Source organism: Melospiza georgiana, chromosome 25, assembly GCF_028018845.1.
Source record: "Melospiza georgiana isolate bMelGeo1 chromosome 25, bMelGeo1.pri, whole genome shotgun sequence".
Lineage (NCBI taxonomy): Eukaryota > Metazoa > Chordata > Aves > Passeriformes > Passerellidae > Melospiza > Melospiza georgiana.
In genome coordinates this window covers 2,733,772-2,757,097 of record NC_080454.1, presented here as the reverse complement: position 1 = coordinate 2,757,097, position 23,326 = coordinate 2,733,772, and the positions used below count along the sequence as shown (strand labels likewise).

General features: G+C 38.4%; 2 pseudogenes; one reads left to right on the top strand and one right to left on the bottom strand.

Moving 5' to 3' along the window:
• Window positions 1-23,326, top strand: part of LOC131093333 (zinc finger protein 850-like) — a 628,085-nt pseudogene that overhangs the window by 41,478 nt on the left and 563,281 nt on the right.
• On the bottom strand, window positions 1,249-22,869 carry LOC131093323 (synaptonemal complex protein 1-like; annotated as a pseudogene).

Sequence of the window (23,326 nt, the reverse complement as noted above, 5' to 3'; positions counted from 1 at the left end):
GCAGATGTAATTTTACACCCTCCCCTGCTGTTTGCATTTCATGCAAGCTTTCTGCAGTGTTGCTGGCAATATTTTTGTCCTTTTTCAGGTGATTGACACAGCACCTCACAGGACACACTCACAGGATCAGGAGAATTATGTGATATACCATGGATTCATGTCCCTAAAAAATACCAAGGCTCTAATTGATTAGTTACTGTTTGAGTCTAGAAGTGGGCAGTACAAACTTCCATTTTTCACTTTCAGGTGCTCATGGGGAAAGCACGGCATATTCTTCCAGGTCTTTGCACAATATTTGTTAGCTACATACATTAGCAAATCTCATTTACATCACTGCTCAACAGCTCAACATAAGGAACCCAAACTACTGGCCTATCCCTAAGACTACACAAAAAGAAAAAAACAAATATGTTTTGCTTCCCACTTCAGCTGCATTTGGGATTTTTGATTTTTCATGATATTTTAAGATGTACTTGTAGTTTTCTTGTTATGTCTAGGCTCTGAAGTAGGGTTTGTCATTGTTGTGAAACCAAGATTAATCAAGGATTAATACAGAAATAGATGTTCTAAACTATCCTTGCTGGTCCCTAGGAAGGCCAGTGGGTGATTTCTGTCTGTGTTCAAATATGTAAAGCAACAACAAATAGTCCCACACTTTATATTTCAGATAAACAATTTAATGGCATCTTAACATTGTCTTCACAATCTTATAAGATGCATCTTTCACTCCTTATGAAGCTGAAATCTTTTTAAATACAATTAATTCTACTGAAATTTTAGACGTTTCAAAACCATTTTAACATACTGAAAATAAAACAATCTAAAAGACAAGTCTAACAGCCATTAAAATGCAGGAAAAAGCAAGAGGACTTCAGTAAAAGAACATACATTTAACAGCTACATTTTCTCCACTAAGTATTTATGTGTTAAGAGAAACAGAGTAAATGTAAAAGAACAGAAGTTATTTAAAACTAGAATTTCTAATGCTAGAAACAGCTTTGAAACAACTTTCTATGTAGTTCTGTTTATTTCCAAATTTAAAATTGGCCAATTTTTGTCCCAACATTTTGAAGCACGAGGAAAGGTGGAAAATGCTCTGCAAGGGTTGCAGTTATGGATCTCTAAAGTTTATATGTGTAAAGGAATGAACATAGTATTAAACACACTGAGTATGACAGAAAAATGCAACCAACTCTGAGAGAAAAACAACCCTGCAAGCAGTGCCAGGGCACTGGGCATTTCTGCATTTTAAGCAAAGAGCTTTACAGCATCCTTAATTTTCCTTTTTCTGTCCATTTTGGAAAACGAAGCCCAGCCCGCCTCGCACATTCTCCTCATGGTTTTGAGTTTCAGAGCAGAGCCTGGAGATTTCACACTGCATGGAGCTGGGCTCTGGGAAGGAAAATAAAGCCATCCTTTAGTTTCTGTAAACAATCTGATTAACTGCTTGATTTAATCTTAGGAAAGGCTAACATACCTTTTTTGGTGCTGTGGAATGTACTTGTGAAGCTTGTGGATAATCTTTGTACAAATTTTTAAACATTTCTTCTTCCGAGACTGTGCTCTATTAAATTAAAAGTTAAAAGTTAAATTAAAAGTTACTTAGTCACACTATATTAAAAATACTTTCTCTTCCCCCCTAAGGATATTAAACTATGAAAAAAAAAGTTAAGATGTCATTATGAGGCATAAAGTTCAATAAAAAGAATGTTAATTATGTACATACAATGACAATTCCAGAAAGAACCAATAAATTAAAAATATACAGATAAATATTGGCTGGAATGTGGGAGCCCAAACTCTTTATTTCCATTCTCAGCCCCAGCAGTGAGCACAAAGAGCTGCTCAGCACATGATTTGTTCTCTGACTCTTACGGGGAGGTCAGTGTGCTCAGAGCTGTCTGACTCAGTGTCCAGCTGCACAAGCACTTTCTGCTTTTTCCTGCTGCTCTGCCCTGCAGGCAGGTTTGTGCTTCTTCCACTCTGCATTTTATCCACTGGAGGAGTCTTTATAACATGTCCGGGAAAGAAAATGTTTCTATTTTTAGATCATATTTTATGGGGTAAATATGGAATCTAAAGCCAAACTCAGGACCCAGTTTACAGTCTGAGTGTCCAAGAATTCACCTGAGAGAAATGGTGGAACTCTTCTCTTTCCATCCAAACGTGGAGCAAAGACCCAAACAAAGTGGGGTGGGGTGGAAATATAATTTTTTATATTATTTTTGTTGCCATATGAGGAGAATGAAGAGGAAGCTATGGAAGAGCTGAGTTTCATGGCACATTGTATTTAAGTTCTCCGTGCTTATATGCAGAAATTCAGGTTATTCTGAACTGTAGCCACTACATTGGACTCTATCAAACATCAACGAAAATGGGAACAAACAAAACTGCAGGAAAAGGCTTTCAGAGAAAGATTGATAGCTACATCAAGATTGGTGTTACTTAAAATAGTTTTTTCACTAGAAGTGAAACTGAGAAGCATTGAATGGTCCAGTGCAGTCCTTTTTTAGACAGATAACATCAAAATGGTGCTGGATTCCATTGTTCCAATATGAAAACCACAAGTGAACTCCTGACAGGGAAGAAGGGTAAGTTCTGCAGTCAGGACTACTTTGACCATTTTTACAGCTATATCAGCTTTTTTCTCTTCCATAGAGGAAAAGTGCCTTTACAAATGGACTTTTGTAAGACTAAGTAAAACAATTCTAGAGACATAAAAAATCAACAACTGAGCAAGAAAAATTACACGCTGGCAGCCCTTCCAGAAACTGCTGTCTAATCTCTCCATGGAATGGTGTGACCCTTTAAAATCCCTTCTTATCCCAGGGGGAAAAAAAAAATCATCTACAGAGAAGTAAAAAATACAGGCAGAAAAATGCAACAAGAAAAATTCACTGTTAGGAGTTACAAAACTTCAATGTTGGACTGTCCAAGGGACTTCCTGTTCTGATGAACACATTTTTTATTTTTACTTTTAATTTTTTAATTTTAGGAATATAATTTGGAGACTTTCTATTTTTTACATGAATAGATTCACTGTATAGATCTAAACAAGATTTAGGAGTCCTAGGATCATAAGTTTGTATTTTCTATAATTTAAAAAGTTTGAAGTCAAAAGCATTCCAATGTCTTTTGTTGAATGTAAATAAATTCTCATGGCACTTCAATTGATTCTACAAATATAAATATTACCAAATTGTAAAAGCAATTAAAAAGTTGAAGTTACCTTGTGTTTCTTTTCACTGTCAGGAATCATACTGCCAGAGTGCTCTTTTACAAGATTCTCCTACAAAAGAGTTATGTGACAGCAAGGAAATATTTATTTGATTTCAGTTGTTAAAAATCTTCTTGGTGTAATGACAGAGCACAGTCTATAATCACAGACTATTACAAAGTTCACACAAAAATATGAAAAATGTGACCAGGTTTAGTACAACCCCAGCATTCAAAAGTCACTGAAAAAAACCCTGCAGTTTAGGGAACTTTTTTGCTTTAGACAGTTAAAATTACCAAAAATAAAAGAGAGTTTTGTTTTGTTGTTTGTTTATTTATATATAATCTATAATCACAGACTGTTACAAAGTTCACACAAATCTATGACCAGATTTAGCACAACTCCAGAATTCCAAAGTCACTGTTTTTCTGTTCAGTTTCATTTCTTACCCAACTTCTCCCACAGCACAAGCCCAGGCCACACCTGTCACCCCCAGTGCTCAGGGAATAAAAAACTCCACCTTTTCTTCCACTTCTGCTTTCAGTTGTTCCTTAAGGGATGACAGTTCCTTTTTCAAACATGACAGCTCATTTTCCTACAAACCATTAAATAAAGGACAGGGTTAACTATGCACAGCCCAGAAAAAGGAAAACAGTCCCAAGTGAGACAGTAATTAACAGGGACACTCATTAGATACAAAAGATAATTCTATTTGCTTTTCAGCCCTATACTTGAAGCTTTGCTTTAGCTTGTTTAACAAAGACTGAAGCACTGTCAGAAACAGGTATTTGATCATAAGTGTTCAAGGTAATACCTTAAAACCCTTGGGAGAGCAGGGGTGAGAGGGCACAATCTAAATATTTAAAACAAAAGTTTCCTATTCAAAGTGGGGAGTCAGAACATGACCCACTATCTGGAGGAGCAGACAGAAACACACTGTTACTGCAATTTATTTTTAGAAACATTTGGAGTTTTTAGTGCCCAGAATAAGATCTGTTGCAGCAGGTTGGGTGGCACTGCTACTGGTAAAAATTCAAACCACACTGGAAAAGTTCCCAGAGAATGTCTCTGGTGGGAAAGACCCCAGAGCACAGCAGGAAAAAGAAACTCTCTAAGCAAACTGAAAAAAGATTTTTAGAAGTCACAAACTGATTGAAGATCACATCTTTTGTCTCTCTGTGCTGACAGTGGGCAAGAAGGAGGGATTGGAAAAAAAGGTGTTTTAAAGGTTTATATTAATTCTCATTACTCACTTTTAATTCTATTAATAATAATTTTTTGATACTATTTAAGTTTGAATCTGCTTTACCCTCAAAGTGTTTTTCTCCTAATCCTTATCTCAACTCAGTCCTTGAATTTTTCTTTCCCCTCCTCTGCTCAACAATAGCAGAGAAAAATCAGTGAATGTTTTTTTGTGTGTGCCTGGCACTTAGCCAGTATAAAACCACTACACAAGGACATCAGCCCCTTCACTGAATTATTGACCATTGCAAAGTGCTCCTTACCAGGGCTCCTTCTGATGAGAACTGTTTTTGCTGTTTCATTTTATATACTTTTAACTCTGCATCTTTTTCTTCAACCATTTTATCATATTCATTCTGTAGTAAAAAAACCAAACCAACAAACAAGCTCAAAACATGTGACTAAATGTTACAATTATAGAGTTATCCAGTCTTTAAACATCATTTTTTCAAACCAGGCTCTTAAGATTCATAAAGAAAAGGTGCATTGATGCTTCTGCAGAAACTGTAAAACAGGAAATGCTCAATTCAACTATTATTTTGTGGACTGGCACAGTTTTATTTCTGTGCAGCAATATGTGCTCAGCACTAAGAACCAGCTGTGTCATCTTTATTAATGTATCTGCTAAAGATATTGCAAAATGAGGAATAGAAAGGTAAACTAAAACGTGTCAGGCTAAGCTGCTGACAGTCACTAGGTAACCTTTGAGAAAGAGGCCAAACTGATACTGAAAAATATTGCATTCAGATGGTATCAAAGGAAGCCTGAATTGAAAAAAATCTAAAAATCCCAGAAGTTTAGACAACTGGAATTTATCTGCCCATAGGAATCTTTTCAAAATCTTCAAATGAATTTGATTTTAGGTGATGCAAAGTCCAGCATGTATTCATCTTCCTTTTCCAAGACTCAGGCCTGTTTCTGCTTTTGAAAGGTCATTAATGTGGTGTCACAAGTTATAAACATGGTATTGACATGGTATCACCCATTGCAAACCACAGAAAGCAGGAAAATCTCTGACCTTGTGCTTTTCCATCAGTGCCACCATCTCAGTTATCTTGTGCTGACATCTGGCATCAGTTTCTCTGTATCATTGCAGTTTCCTCATAAAGCAACCTCATCTTTTCTACCTGCCAGTAATAAATTGCATTTCATTAATCAACATAACAATATATTTTTTTAAAATCTTTAAATCTTAATTTCTTCTTCCCCCTGTGGGTACAAAGTTTGCAGTCCCACTTGGGCTTTATTTGCTTTCAAGATCCCTTTGCAATCCCTCATCTTTTCTGCAGATTGTTAAAATGGGCAAGATCAAAGGTACAGCCATGGCAGGCAAGCTCACTGCAAACCAAAAGTACATTTCAAGCACTCTGCCCTAACATTTCTTATTATTGCCATCAGAAAATGTGTGGGCAGAAAAATACTAATATGGGAGAAGTTATAATCTAATGTAACTGGGCTGACTGCAACCAAGGGTAGAATTTCTTTGAATTATATCTTGAAAGAAAGAATTTTCAATGGAGTTCTGATTTTCAAAGACAAATTCAAATACTTCAACTTCAGCACCTAATGTACTAAAGCTTTGCTCACAGGCAAACACAACAAGTTCCATTTATGTTGATAAGACTGAAATATGAGCAAGGAGTCTGGCCAATAAAGCTTCATAAAAATATTTTACATTAAAAAAATTTAAATTGCAGTAAAAATTAACACCTCTCACCTCTTCACGAAGTTTATTTTCATTTACTTTTCTTGTTTCTATGTCTTTTTGATAGATGTCAACTTCTTCCTTATGTTGCTTGTTCATATTTTCCATCTCTAACTGCAATTTATTCACCTTTGGAGAATGCAGAATTGCTGCTGTTATTTGTTTAGGAATTACTATGTTGATGATTTTTTCTTACCTCTTATTTTTGAGCACAAACACTGTTACTTTTCAGGTATATGATTAAAGTGTTTCCTATTTAAAGTTCAGCTTTTTATTTAATAAAGAGTTGAACTTTGGCCTGAAGTGAGTTAGAAAATACTCAAAGGAACAATGGCAACAGCACAATGGGGAAGACTGCCCTAAGCAGTCACCCTAAATGCTCTGAATGCCTCAGAAAAAAACAAATGCAGATGGAGATTTTATTCCCTCTCTTGTAAATCTGTATCAGATTTTCACAGGTTTTATGGTACATTTTTCTCCCAGCAGTGCATTTTGATTACAGTTTTTCCTTTTAAGTTTATCATATGAATATCCTCAAAAAAGTCCACTTTGCTCCAAGTGCAGTACACAAAGCTGGACACAATATTCCCATCAGAGGGATTGCCACTGCAGAACACATTTAAAGAACAGCCTAAAAAGATATATATACACACACACATATATATATATACACACATATATATATATATATACATATATATATATATACACACACACATATACATATATGTCTTTTAAATGCTTTTCTGTTACAATGAGGTTGCTGAACCCTGTTCAGTCCACTATCAACAAAAGAAAAAAAAGTAAAGGAACAGATTGGAAACACCATTAATTGCAATGTGAATCCATCTCTTAAATGTCCAATAGTCAGCGCCCAATGATTAAAAATGGAAGCATCTTCTAAAAACTATGAGCTCATTCTGGCAAAGTCTGTATCCCAGATCCAAAAACCAGTTCAGAATGTATTTAATAAGTATTATCATTATTTACAGTGGGACTTAAAAACACTCACCTCGTCTTCTACATGATGTTATTTAAACCTACCTTCCCTTCATAAGTATTGCTTTTCTTGCTTTCTGCAGTAATTTTCTTCTTCAGCACCTTATTCTGTTGAAATAAAACAAAACAAGCACTGTATCTTAATAAATTAATAGAATTATGTCATGGTTTAACTGCATCAAGAAATTCCAGCTTTCATCAGGCAAATACCTCTCAGCTGTTGTGCAGCTCAGGTTCCAGAACAATTCTTCAAACAAATGAATGCTCAGCTAATTTCTGTGATAATTACTATTTCTTCATGGCCTTAAGAAAGGCTCCTCCTGAGCAGCAGCAGGGAATAACAAATAAGGTGCAGAATGGGAATTAAAACTAAGATGCTGCTGACAGAAAGTGTGAAGATGTTCATGACCAAAACCACAAGTTATTTATTTTTACAGTGAAGTTACTACAGTTTGTGCCAGTGCAGAATTCTTTTCTACTAGTGGTAACTGAGGTACTCATTACAAGTACATAAATAACACTATGCACTAAATGAAAAAGAGCAGAAGTTTATTAAAGATATTATTTTTGTAATTGCTTTTTTCAAATTAAGGCTCATTTAACAAATTAAGTGATCCCTAAGATGACTCCCTAGTTTGCTCAGGGTTGGGATAAGAAAGGAGAATTTTTAAATTACATAGGTGTATCTAAAGACATCACAGCAGACACAAACCTGCTGAAAAGCAACCCAAACTATAATGTGTTTATGTATTTGTGACATTTAAAATCTCAACACACCTCCTGCTGCAACTCTTCAATGCATTTGGTTTTATTTTCCATCTGTTTCTTTAAATTATTCATCTGAAAGAGATATTTCAGACATGAATTAGTAAGTTCTACAAATGGCTCCCTATGTGAGCAATTCCTGTAGATGTTCTCAAACCTGCCCTTGCACCAGTCTGGTTTGTTCCAATGGGACTGAAACACCAGCTGACATGTTAGAATAATCAGAGTTTTAGCCATAAAGTACCATAAGATGTTAATTAATAGCAGTGAACCAGTTCCTTAGTGGTTATAGAGTTAAGAAAGAACAAGAAAAAAACCCCAGTATCTTCACAATTTAAAAAATGCACTTGTATCAAGTTCCCTACATCCATGAAAAAATGAATTTTCCCAATTATTCTCTAGAATCTTCAATGGCATTTCCTCTCTTGAAGTTTCATTTTCAATACTCTTAACCTGAAATGACAATTGTAAATCTTTGACTTTTACAATGAAATTTTGAAATTTGCTAAAAACCCCAGGTTGCTTTGAACCAATAGAAAGAAAAGTAAAAATGTTTGAATCTATTTAAGCTCAAACTCACACTACATATAAAAAGCTAATCCAGAGCCCATCCATCACTGAGTGGGTGTATGAAAAAACAGAAAAGCGTTTGTCTGAAAACAAACAAATCTTTAATATTAAACTTTCAGCACAGAGTGAACATCCCAGTGACTGTGCTTGTCTTTTGAAATACCAGGGCTCACATGTGGACACACAAGGGCACAGCTGGCAGCAGCTGGGAAAGAAGAAACCTCTGGCAGAGATCACATCCCCCAGGCAGAGCTGTGCAGGAAAAACCCCAACAAAGATCTTACACTGAATGCTGTCCTCCAGCTTCTTTAAGATATTTTCATGACACAGGACATACATTTTCTTCTCTTTCATCCAGTGTACTTTTCATCTCTTCACCTGGCTTTGCCATTTTCTCCTTCAAAGACTCCAGTTCATTTCTAAGTGCCAAATTAACAAGCATTAGTAAATATTTATTTATTGTTTTTAACTTATTTTCAGTACTACTAATAAACCCATATTTTATTTTCTAAAAAGAGCTGCTAATGTTGATGGGAACTTCATAAGCTGCTCAATGAAAATGTTCTTAAAATGCAGCAACATGCCCAGTAAGTCAATATGTGAACTGTCCATACTTCTTTTAAGTAGGAAAAGATGTTCCAGGAACCCAAGGAAAATACATCCTGACCTGGACTATTGCAATGCAGCTGTGAAACATGGGAGCTGCCTACTGAACTGGGGATACAGAGAGTAACTCTGATCCAGTTTTGCCTTGTCACGTTTAATCCATAACCTTCAGCTTCCATTTGAATTTCCTTCCCACCTGAGATGTCTAATGCAAAACAAGACAGCTCCTACAATGTAATACAAAATGATGGCAAACATTGTTCCTGTAGCAATTGGTATTTCTAATCTGAGAAAATTTCTACTTGGCCAACAGCAATTCTGAATAGTTTCTGTTTAGCTATGTAATCTAGAAAAACATTAATCAAAATATCCCAGAAAGCAGCATATGAACACAACCAATTATTTAAGTCCTTTAACAATATCAGTTATTAATATTTGTTTTTACTTGCCTTAGCTGGCTATTTGCCTCTTCTAGGTTTTCAACTAACTGCTTTGTATTTTCTTCTTTTTTCTTACTATCCTAAATAAAGACCCATGTGTCAGCAAAGAAATAAAATTCAAAGTGACTTCTTAAAAACCTCAAAGACATCCAAAGCACACTGACCTGCCTTGTTCACAAGTGTAAATACGCTTCCTTTCCAATTCAAACACAAAAAATAGCTCAGGTACTCTACAGAACCAAGTCATGTTGCAGCTCATCATCTAATTTGTAAAACTGAGTAATTTGTCAAATTGAGTATTGTCCTTTCAAGAAAGCTGGAAGTTTACAACTGGCCTCTTGTTGTTCTTGCAGTTTCTGGAGTTCTGAAGCCACAGCATTTTTCTCTTGTGCTGTTTGTTCTTTCTCTAGTGAAAGCTTACTGAGATACACTGTTAGCTGTTCATTCTTTAACCTAATTTAAAACAAATGGCCAAGAGGAATAAGAAAGTGCATTTTGAAATCTCCTTTTAAATTAAACATACCCATTATCAAGTGTTATTCCATGCTGAAAGAAGTCCAGGTCTTTATCTACAAATATAAGCTTTGCAGCAGAGTCAGAGAGATGTAAAAAGGTGACAGAAGAAGGAAAGAAAATCAGAGTCAACTTTTATATAAATATAATGGTTAGTGAAGGTGATGTAATTCAAAGCAAGATTAACAATGAATTCAGAAACTTTCTCTTCTTGTTAAATAAGTCAGAGAGATATGGAACAACTACATATGCCATAGAATACATACAAATAGAGAAAGTGGAATTTAGAAATGTAAGTATATAATTAATGGCATATATGTGGTTCAAAACAATCATAGTTCATTTCACTGTGGATTAAAGCAACTTCTATATTACACCAAAACGAATTCAATATTCTATTTTCAAAATGGTCATACCCCTCTTTTTCAAGATCTGTTTTCAGAGTCACAAGCTGCTTTAAATAATCTTGTTCCTTCTCAGCTGTACATGTCAGCTGTGCTTTCAAATCCTGGAATTCTTTCTGCAAAATGAAAAGGAAGAGTTTTCAGTATCCATGTGCAAACTCCAACTGCTGGAGGTTTTTAGATGTGAGCTAAGAGCACAAGGCTTTCAGAAGAACCCAACAACATCCATGCCATGGATTATCCAGATTGGATCTTTCCAGTCTCTGCTGGGATCTGGAAGTGGTGTGAGACAGTGGACTGTGACACCAGTGCTGTTCATGTCTGTCCCCTGCTGTGAGTTTCATTACCTGGGCTGGGACCCTGCTCTGGGTGCTGTTTCTATGTATAAACTTGAATCCAAGTCATGATGTGTAACTTCACTATTTCTAAAAACATGTTACTATTGCCCTGCTTCAGACCTCTCTCATTTGGAGAGCATTTTCATTTCTCTCTCCACATTTTTCTCTCTCTGCAAATTTTCCACAGTAGCCTCAAGATTCTTCTTCAATAAAAGTCCTCCAATTTGCCCACTTTAGAAAATGAGTGAAACTCAGTTCAGAACACTCAATGCACAGATTATAACAACACGCAGACACAGTAAAATGCACACCTGACTTCAGACTATCTTAACTTTCGTTGATATGGATTCTTGTTAGGCTTGTAAATATAAAATCATAATGAAAATAAACCTCTGTTAAGAGTGTACTTCATATAGCTCAGACTTCTGTGACAGAAAATGGGCCTGTGTCACAGCACAGAAGGGTTCACAGAGGCCAGAGCTAATCACCTTCCTGGAAGGAAGAAAAAATGGGAAAACTTTATATCCAGAGGGAGTGGCCTTTGAATGGGCATGAACAAAGAAGGAAATAACCAAAAGCCTTGAGAAGGAAAACCAAAAACATGTGAGACAAGAAAAACCAAAAACACAGGAGACAAGGAAAACAGAGGCAATGAAGAAGTTCTTCAAAGAAAGCACTGAAATTGTGTGTGAGAAAGTTTAGTAGAAATGTTAAGGTTGACTAGATGGAGTTTACTTATGACATTTAAGATACTTACAAAGCAAGAGGAATTTCATATGAAGAGCAAATGCCATGAGATTAATAAAATGAACATTTACCAGAGTTTCTGACAGCTCTTCAAGTTGCACTTCTTTATCACATTTTACTTTAGTCATCTCTTCTACAGCACATGGAATGTAAAATTAATGGAATAGAAATGATTTTTCCTATTTAGCAGGCAGGATAAAACATTTCCCCTTTTGCAATACCCAGTTCTCAGAACTTGCTGGATAAGGTTAAGAAACTGAAAAGCTAATTTTTGACTTAATCTAAATGTAGACTTGAAAAAATGATTCAGACATTAGCAAATCTATATCTGAAGAGAAACTAAATATTTATCTTAAATAAAATTTAGAGCCTATTATGTTGTCCACAATTATAGCTTCAAATAAACCATGGACTGTAAGACTAGAGTATTCTCCAAGTATTGATGCACCTGCATTGTTCCAGAAAAAAAATCTGAACTGCTGAAGGTATTTCATGGATATGCTGAGAAAGGAAACCAGTTGTTGCTAACTTCCAAATGGTTTCTATGTGCACATTCACAATTCTGGGATTTTTTACAAGTTCTCAACAGCAAGGCAGAGCGCTTACTCTGGGGACTAAGGAGCACATCCCTAGAAACCAAGGGATAAATATCAAATTGATGATATTTAAAGACAACCCCTGCCAGCATCATTCCACTTCCAGCATGGGGAGGGTCACAGAAACCTCCATGGGAGGGTTTTATCTCTGCTGCAGAAGTCACTCCTGGCACCTGCAGTGCTGCTGCTCTGAGCTGCAAACCAAAATTACCTCCAGAGGAATACATGCATGAATGGTCTGACTATTGGAGCTGTGCACAGCACTGCCCTTTGGCTGCTGCCAGCACCAACGACCCCCAAAGAAAAGTGATCAGCTGAGTAAAAATAAATCCAGGCATTCCTGACAGGTGCAGGCACTGTAAAATCATTTCCCAACTACCAGAGACAGTCCATTTCCAGACAACAGCAGAAAACATTTTTATTACTGCCCAGCTCATTTTGTGCCTTTCTGCAACCCTTACCCAGTTCAGCAGATTTATTCTGGAGCTCCAAGGTAAGCAGCTTTGAATCATCTTCAGATTTCTTTAATCTAAGGAAATGGTAAATTAAAAACCCCAAATGTAGAGTACAAAGCACTGCATTTGAAACTTACAGGACAAGAAGACAAAGTCTTACCACAAGCACTTTAAGAACATTTACCTTTCACCAGGCAGATGATATATCTGCCTGCAACACACATCAAATTTCACTTGTACAACCTCAGAACAGCAGAAATAAAAGTAAACAAATATATACCTACAGAAATCTGTATTTCCTAAAGAGAGAATTATGAAAGTTGGAGGGGGCAAAAATTTACTTTATATACAGTATCAACTATCACAAACAAAAAAAAAATTACATTAAATTATCTGCATTTAGACCACTGTGTGAGAAAAACCTCCAAATTTCAGCTTCATTTTCAGTTGTTCTTGATTTTGTCATAGACTGCAACCTGTAAGATCGCTCTTGGAATTTAAACTCATTAATTTACCTATCTTGCTCTTCTTTCAGCAAGCTTTTCAAATTGGCAACAGAAGTCTCAAACTCCTCTGTCAGGGCTGCAAGCAAAGCCTTCAGTTTTTTACATTCTTCCTCCTGCTCTTCCTTTTCTCCAGTGACCTGAATTAATGTTTTCACTGTAGTCTGGAATTCAGTTTACAAGTTCTTTTGAGTAACCTTCAAGACATGATATCATTTCTACAAATGTTTTGCAACAAACAGCTACAGCTGTTTCATGTCTAAAGTATCCATAATTATTTATGCAAATACTCATCCAGTCTATTTCTACTGTAAAACTATAGGCAAGGGGTACCTCTGCCTTTTGCAATGAAATTTTAGCCTCTTCCAGCTCTGCCCTCAAATGTTCTTTACTGACCTGGGATTCCTTTAACATTTCTTCATTATGTACTAAACAAAAAAAGATGTTTATATTTTTAAAATAGGATATTTACTAAAAAATGCTGCTAAAAATGGAAAATTACATACATTTAAAGAATTTAACAGAGACCAATGGTACTGACATCATATACTATGAAGTAATATATCAAATTTGAATATGGATGGCTTAAAAATATTGAAAATCAAGTTCTGAAAAGTGTCCTCAGTGACATCTGCCTGACTGTACATTTGCAAAACTGAAGCAACACATTTTCCCCTTGCAATTTTCAAAAGCTCTCACTGCTTGACTCCCCCTAAAAACTGCCCTGCCAGTCCTGCTCCCACATGAGCAGCTCCTGCTCCAAACAAAAATAAGGCCTTCAAAGTCCCAAAATTCTGCTGCCAACCAGCAACAGAATAAGACTATCATGGCCCTGTTTCCTACGCTTCTATAAACAATTACATCTAATAAATAAACAATCATAAACAATTACATTTCAATTCTAGAAACAATTACATTTAAACACAGCAGGCAGAACTCTTACATTTTGCTTCCATTAAGTCAGCAATCTTATTTTGTGACGTCTGCAGCTGAGCCTTGATGTCTTTTATGACATCATCTTTTTCATCTCTCTGTATGGTAAGAGCTGAAATCTAGGAAAATGCAAGAAATATCATCATGAAGTCTGGAAAATGGACAGATATTAATTTTCATTTGTACTCTAGGTATGGTAAGCAGCCATTTTGCTGTCATTCAAGTTAGATTAGATAGATAGATAGATAGATAGATAGATAGATAGATAGATAGATAGATAGATAGATAGATAGATAGATAATATTTGGCTAGATATAATCTTAGCCAAATATTGATCAAGTCACATAAATCTAAACAAAAAAGTTCTCCAATTCAAAATCAAACCATAAATTCCAGTAGACTAAAGGTACTGAAACATCACTAAACTTAGCAGAATTTGACTTAAATGCAGCTTCAGATGTTATTTTGTCTTTTTTACTAATACCCAGAAAGATTTCTTGCCTCTTGCATTGCCCCTTTAGGCACAATCAAAGCTCTACATCTTAGGTGGTAAAATGAGCAAACCTGCTTTTCCTTTTGACTGACTTCCAGTTTGCATTCTTTCTCAAACTTGTCCACTTTTTCTGCTTCTTCCTTTACTTTAGAGATACAGTAACATCCATAGTTAACATTCTAGCTGAAATATACTCCAAGTTCAATACAACTTCCACTTTAAGATTGCCTGGAATTGTACAGCTGTACCATTTGTTTCCCAAGAGTAATTGCTGAGGCAATGTTTGATTTTATAATCAAAATACAAACAGAAAAGAGCATGTGAGAATGAAACAGGAACATAGCAGGCTATACATACAGAGAGCGAGCATTTAGCTAAAGTTTCTGTAGCTATACACTAGTGCATTGTCATTTAAATAAACAAACTATGGGAAGTAAGTATTGATCTCTAGACTGTACTTCACAGACAAAACTTCAATTTTGAGTGACTATTTGAGAAATAAAGTTCCAGCTTTGGCCCATTGGAACAGCAACAGAAGGGGCCAGGCAGTGACCAAAGGCAGCATGAATAAAAGAAGGGTCCCAGTGTCTCAGTGTGAGCTGCTCACCATTCCAGCCCTTCACATTTCTCTGCCCTGACACTGCATGAGTGACATAAGCTATGAAGTACAAAACTGAGCCAGCTGCATAAACTCAATAAACAGAATTCTCACATTTGAAACTCATTTCCAATCTGTTGTTCTCTGCTTGCACACGAAGCTCTTCAAATGCCACTGTCATTCTCTAAAAACAAAAATTAATATTTGAAGTTCAATACTGGAAACCCTGGAACTTCTCCAGGGGCTGCTGCCCACCTCAGCCATTCTGAGGAACCAGCAGGGAGGTGAAAAAGAGCCCAAAAAAAGCCAGAAGTTGTGGCAGTGACCCAGCACTAAGCACACATCACCCAGATCACAGGGATCTACATCCCACACACTGCTGCACCTTCTCCATTGAATGCGTTTGATAAAACACAAAAATAATTCTTGAAAAGGGATTGAAAACCCAACTTCCTGCATCACACATGACATGAGACCCACACATGATGGATAAAAACAGTATCCCAACATAAACATGGAACTCAGCTCAGCTCACATAACTCACATTCCTTTCATCAAGCTTGCTCACTTACTTCTATGTTGCTGTGAAGTTCCTCATACAATTGTATTGTTGCTTCCTTTTCCTGTTCATCTATCAAAGCAAGAACATATGAGAAAGTTTTTCTTTTGAACAAGAATGCCTGCTGGCCAAGCCATTGTATTGAATCAGCGTAATGAATTAACAAAGAAATTATCAGCTCCATTCTTACTAAATAAGTCATTATGAAGCATGGTGCCAAAAGTTACAGACTCTAGGGAAAATGTTTGTTTCATTGACACATTAAGCAAGTTCAGCTTTTAAATTTCCTTCCTAAGATATTTTTTTCTGTGAAAAGTGTAATTCTGGATCAGTTTATGCGACCATATTAATTATTATAGTAATAATGCTGTTGAATAATTATGTATCAAAACTGTTAGTATTTATAAACTGTAATCTAGGGTTTAGCATGGAATTTCTTCTTATCAGCAGATACCTATAACCACAGAGCTTTCATTATAAAATTGCAACACTCCATGTCCATATTTTCCTTCTTTCCTTTCACTTTTGTAATTGATACTCTTTTTTCCTAAGAAAACAATTAAAAAGAGAACAGTAAAAGAAACAGCTATCAAAAAAGAACAGTACAACTATATACAAGTGTTTATAGAATTAAGGCTAAAAAGAAATAGACACTTCTTAAGTATCCAGGATCAAGTTAGTAAAATTCTAATGATTATAATAACAATTCTAAATTGCATATAAAGTAAAATTCCCAATCAATAACATATTTTAAAACCTCAAGAATTTAAACTTCAATAAGTTATCCAACTGTCTTGGCTTGTTCCGTTTCATGAGAAGTATTCCAGTTACTCATTACACCTTGGGGTTCAGACCCTTTTTCCCCACAAATGTGTGATGGCTGAAAACAGGAAATGTCAGCTCTGAAAATTTGTTCCAGAGTGCTGGGAATTCAGAGTAGATTCTACTGCCTAAAACCAGGCATGAAGTGTCACTTCCTATGTCTGAATATATTCCCAGAGTGTGGATGGGACTGCAAAGCTTCAATGGGCTGGGCAGCCTTGAGGAGCCCTGCCCTGCTCTGCAGTGGCTCCAGTGCCAGTCGGGGCTGTGGGCACTGCCTCAAACCTGGAGCACTGTTTGGGCACCCAAAGAGCTCCCAGGCTGGCAACCTTGCAGCAAACAATCTCACTGCCTTCAAAAGCCCTCTGCATTCAGCATTACAAACCACCAGTCTGTTAGACCTGGGGCTTCACTTCCAATTTTGTGAGCCACTTAAAATTCATTTCTCATTCTGAGAGCCACATCCAGTCGATCTCAACTGGAGAACTTTTCTGAACAGCACAAGAAATTTCTTCTTCTTTCTTCTGTTTGTGAATTTAGAGCAAGCTAGAAGCACATTTACTCTGATAAATAAAAACTAAAAAAGCATTTACATTTGCTGGTCTTCTCTGTGAAGTGAGTACAGGTTTCCTTGAGCAGATTACACAGATGCCTCGAAGCAGCAGCTCTAAGGGAGGGAAAAATATCATGTTTGCACAGGAGTGCACAGTGCTTTGTGCACCTAAGGAGTAACAATGGAAATGACCTTCAAAATTTAACAGCTACATAAAACTGCCCACATGGAAACTGATTATTTCCACCACAAAAATATATCCTTGGTTCTATTACTTACTCTTTCAAGAGATCTTTATTTTCACATATCTCATCTTCCAGTTTCAAATGGAGTTTCTCATTTTCAATCTGATTTCAAAGGGAACAAATGCAAAAAGACACTGTTATTGAAAAATCTATTAGAAATGCACTTTGACTTCTCAAATCCCTCATGAAAAAGTAATTTTGGGCATCAGTAGACAGAAGTCTGTTTTATCTGGTATTACACGCTGAGTCATCTTTTGCATGAAAGATGCAATAATTAATGAACAATAATTTACCAGCAAATGAGACACTTACAGGTATATTCTTCATACACACCCTCACACAGGACAGGTGCCTGCAACTTCTCAAAATAATCATTTTCTCAAGACACAAACCAAACTGCAACAGTCTTTAATATTTAATTGTATCAATAATAGTGTCATACTGAATCAGGAAGCACTGAACTTCATCTATTCAATGTACACTATACAATACTGGCCTGCAGTTCTTGAATGGCTTTATTCTGTGCTTCAATAATCTTTCTGTTCTCTTGGAGTTTTCTTTCTTTCTGGTTTAGTTCACTTTCCACAGTCAGTTTCCACTGCTTGATATTTTCAGCCTCTTGTGTAGAGTTTTGAGAACAATTCATTCATTGTTTCTGGATTCTATTAAAACAGGTTCCACAATTTAATCTCAAACACTATCTAATTAATAGTATATAATATCTAATTAATACTGTTGTAGATAATGTATTTATCTCTTAGAAACATCACAAGAGTAATATTTTTTCCACAGATGGTGATACAAGCTTATATATGATCAGGAGCCCAAGTTTAAATCTTTGTGCATCCTCTGTATCAAAAGGCATTACAGAGCACATAGGAGAAACAAATACAATGAAATATCCCTAACCCACTTCAGACATCACCAAATAGATGGGCTTAAAGACACGGATAACTGCAGTCCACCAAAATCAATAAAAATTTTGCCAGAATTATCAGTGAAGCCAAAATTTGTTCTAGCAGGTTCTTCACCCCATTTCTGTCCTCTCCTTCTGACAGACACTGCTGAGTTAAGTAGAAGCAGCTTCAGAGACTTTGCCCAGGAGTATCTGTGATATTGCCATGGACACACACAGAATCACAGAATCACAGAATAATGAGGTTGGAAGAGACCTCTCAGATCATCGAGTCCAACCTATGCCCTGACACCTCAACTACAGCACCAAGAGTCCAGGCTTTTTTTAAACACATCCAGAGATGGTGATTCTACCACCTCCCTGGGAAGAGCATTCCAGTGCTTCATTATTCTTTTAGTGAAATTTTTTTCCCTAATATCCAACCTATCCCTTCCCTGCTGTAGCTTGAGACTGTGTCCTCTGGTTCTGTCAGTGCTGCCCGGTGGAAGAGCCCGACCCCACCTGGCTCCAACCTCCCTGCAGGAAGCTGCAGAGAGCCATAAGGTCACCCCTGAGCCTCCTCTTCTCCAGGCTAAACAGCCCCAGCTCCTTCAGACGTTCCTCACAGGGCTTGTGTTCCAAACCCCTCCCCAGCCTTGCTGCCCTCCTCTGGATGTGCTCCAGCATCTCAACGTCCTTCCTAAGCTGAGGGCCCAGAACTGGACACAGCACTCAAGGTGCAGCCTCAGCAGTGCCCATACAGGGGCAGAATGAGCTCCCTGCTCCTGCTGGCCACACCATTCCTGATCCAGGCCAGGAGCCATTGGCCTTCTTGGCCACCAGGGCACACTGCTGGCTCATGTTCAACCAGCTGTCCCCAGCACCCCCAGGGCCCTTTCTGCCTGAGCACTGTCCAGCCACACTGTCCCCAGCTTGGAACATTGTAGGGGACTTCTGTGGCTAAAATGTGGAACTCAGCTCTTGGACTTATTGAACTTCATGCCGCTGGACTCTGCCCATCCATCCCACTGATCTAAGTCTCTCTGCAGAGCCCTCCTTCCTTCCAATAGATCAACACAAGCTCCCAGCTTAGTGTCCTCTGCAAATTTACTGATGAAGGACTCGATGCCCTCATCCATGTCATCTATAAAAATATTAAACAGAACTGGTCCCAGTACAGCCCTGAGGGACAGCACTGGTGCCTGGCTGCCAGCTGGATGCAGCACCATTCACCATCACTCTCTGGCCCGGCCATGCAGCCAGTTCTGAGCCCAGCACAGAGAGCTCCTGGCCCAGCCGTGGCTGCAGCTTCTCCAGGAGTGTGCTGTGGGAGAGAGTGCCAAAGGCCTTGCTGGAGCCCAGATACACAACACCCACAGCCTTTCCTGCATGCACCAGGCGGTCACCTGCTCACAGACGGAGCCCAGGTTAGTCAGACATGACCCACCCTTGGTAAAGCCATGCTGGCTGGGTCTGATAGCCTGGCCATGCTGGGAGTGCAGTGTGATAGCACTCAGTGTGAACTGCTCCATTATCTCACCTGCTACTGAGGCCAGGCTGACTGGCCTGGAATTACCAGGATCCTCCTTCCTACCTTTTTTGTACATGGGTGTCACACTGGCCAGTGTCCAATCATCTGGAACCTCACAGTGAGCCACAACTCCTGATAAATGATGGAGAGAGGCTTGGCAAGCTCATCTGCCAGCTCCCTCATCACCCTGGCATGGATCCCATCTGGACCCATGGGTTTATAAATATCCAAGTGTCCCAGCAGTTCTCTGCTCACACACGGAGCAGGAAGGAAAACCACCACCCCTGTGCCCTTAGAACACCTTGAAAGTGCCCTACAAGCAGTGCTGGGCCAGTGGTTGAGGCAGGGAGAACAACACACAAGCCCCAAGGGCCCTTTGGTTCACTTACAACAGCCCCAAACAACATCCTTGTTCTGGCTGCACCACAGTTTTGTTACAGTCCTGATGGTACTTCAATAGCTTAGGATTAAAAAAGTCTAAAAAGTTGTCAGAGATATGAAAATCAGCAGAGAGAGCACAAGAAATGTGTTTTATTTTGTGGTAGCAAACAGTGTTTTGTAGTTGCAAAGTACAGAAGCTATTGCAAAAAAAATGAGCTGTACTGAGTTGTGCTAAAGCAGAGATGTGCTGGTAGAGACACTGTGAAAAGAACCCAGTACTTGAGGAAACTACTGAATTCATTGTTTTACAGATAAAATAAAGCCAGACAAGGCAATTGGGATAATCCACTTCAGTTTTCCAAAGAATACTCTGACTTCAACCCTTCTGCCCCTCAACAGAATATTCAGAACCAGTTCCACAAGGATGCTTAAGTGTTTAAATCTTACTCTAATTAAAGCTCATAGACTTTGCAGGCACTTGAAACAAAGAAAAAACAACAACAATATTGCAATCACCTTAATTTTTAAAGATTTTTTTCCAGGCATGTTCACTAAATCACAAATATCTCCTCTAAGTGATTCAGCTTTAAACAGGAGACAGAAAACATTATTCCCTTTTGACTACTTCCTTTAGCTTTAGGCACTGTTTGGGAACAAATTCAAAAGACCCCAAGGAATGAGATGTGCAGAGTTGATACTTAGCTGACCTCTTCATCTACTTCAGAGAAAAGTTTCACTTGCTGTGAAATTGTATCTGAAACAGGAAGAGATTTTGATCACTGTATTTCTAAATAAAGTAACAGTGAAACTGTATTTAACAGTTACAGATATGAAACTGTGAGACTACTCATGAAAATTAAAACTTGACAATATATACAAATCTAAAGAAGGTGCATGGCAAATATTCCAATCGTACCTGAATCAGTGATTTTGCCACGGCTCGACACATTGAATGGCAACTTAAAGTCATCATCTGAGCACCTGTTGAAACCCTGCACAAATTTAAGAATTAGTTCCTTATGGGCAGATTTGTAAAAAATGAATTGTAAAATTCAAGGGAAAAAATCCCTACAGATGATGTGAAAATAGAATTTATCATTAATAAAACAGCTGCCTACAATTTTCAAAGCCCATGGTACTGGTAATGGCTTTGGAACTCACTTTTTACTTCCCAGTGGTTGATCAAACTGTTGGTGTCCTGCAGTTTGATTTACAGACTGTGGCCAAAGGGGAGCTTTCAATGCAGGGAACTCAGCAGCTCCTGCCTGTCTGGGCACTGCTGCATGGCAAAGGAGTCAAGGAGACTACTTTTTTGAAGACCAGTAGTTGATATTTCTTTGCTTTACTTCCAAGGGCACTTCTAAACCACATCTGATTATGTTTCAGCATGAAAATACTCTTTTATAAGTTTTTTCAGTCACAGAAGTTCATCCTGTAAACAGCTAACTCATCTGATGTCAGAATATCCTGTTTGAATCTCAACATATTTCATAAGGAGCTTTGACATGAAAAAATAACTTGTTGCATTCTCATAACTCAGTGTGGGGACAGAACATTTTCACTGCACACCTGATCTGGCGAGACCAAGACACCAATGCCAGTGTGAGGATCTGAGCGGGGCCTGTGGGAATCCATAAAATCAGAGGGTTTTGGGAAAGCTGCAAGAGGCAGGCCTCAGAGACAGCAGAACTGTGATCAGAGCCAAGCAGCAGCCATGAGATAGGTCAGTGGAAAAATTATGTAAAAAGTAGAAAAGTAAGGACATTATGTAAAAAGTAGAAAAGTAAGGACAAATAGAACAATGGTCTGTGTATTAATGCTTGGCCAGAATAACTCCCTAAGTTACAGAAAGGTTTATCTAGGGAGGTATTAAGAAGTTTAAAGCTTAAGAATGGAGCTGTGTGCATTGTGTTTTAAGGTTTACAAGCAGGTATTGTATTCAAAATAAGCAAGCATTGTTTTAACCAAAGGTACATGTGCGTATAATGGTTGGGTAGAACTGCTGTCAATATGCTTTTGTTTTGTGTGATTGGTATTTAAAAGTTTTTTACTTTTAAAGTAAGTTGTAACATTAAGTTCTTTGCTGCCTGGGATGTGAGCTGCTGGCATCTTCCCATTATCATAACCATTCCATGAGACTGATGCTGGAAAATAAAACAGCTCAAGGCAGTTCCTCAGCAGTCCCGTCCCGTTGGTGATTTGTACACAGAGCCCGGCATGCGACAGAGCCCTGCTCGCTCTCTGGGCTGAATTACCCACATCAAACACGGACTGACAACACAGAGCGGATACTCGAGAAGATGATTTCCTTCAGTTTTGATAGAAAACAACAACAAAAGTCTTTGAAATTCAAACCGAAGATGTCTGTGCATACGCCACTCAAGGCACACGCACAGAAATGAGTCGAGTGCAAAAGCCGTCCCGGCCTATGCCGGGACGTGTGTGTGTGCTCCAGTGTGCTCCAGGCCAGGACAAGGGGCAGGTATGTGTGTGCTCCAGCCCGGGGCTCTGCCGGGGCATTCCCCGGGCCCAGCACTGTCCCCGTGTCCCCAGGGAAGGGCCCCTGCGCTTTCCCCCCGTCCCCTCCTCAGCCGCGGCCTCCAGAGCAGCACAGCCCGAGGGGGCGGCCGGGGTGTGTGTGGTATGGACCGCCCTCAGCGGCCCCGCGGCCGAGGGCTCACCTGGGATCTGCCCGCAGACACCTGCCCAGCGCTCAGGCGCCGCGGCATGAACAATTTAAAGCGGTTTTCCTTCTCCATGGCTCCGATAAAAGGGCGGCCGGGGCGGCCCCAGCTCCCGGCGGCCGCTGAGGGCGGGCGCGAAGGGCGGGAAGCGGCAGCGGCCCCTCAGCGCGGGAGAGCTCTGAGGGGAAGGGAGGGGTCCCGCCTGTGCAGGGAATAACTGGGGGAGCCCAGTCCTCCTGTGGGAAAAATGAGTATTTTATGATTGGCTTTTCGCAAATATTAATCCAAATTACCCAAATTATTATTACTCTAATTATATTGCTATTTTTATAACCATTTTATTACTTTTAAATTTTTAAAAAACAAGTGATTGGTGTTTTTCACATCCTGTAACCCCCCCGTGTTGTAAATGGCTCCCCCAGAAACATTGCTACATGGGATGTTGTGTGTCAGACACTGAGTGAAAAATGCCAATAACTTGTTTTTAAAATTTTCAAAGTTTAATAGTAATTAAATTGTTATAAAAAGAGTC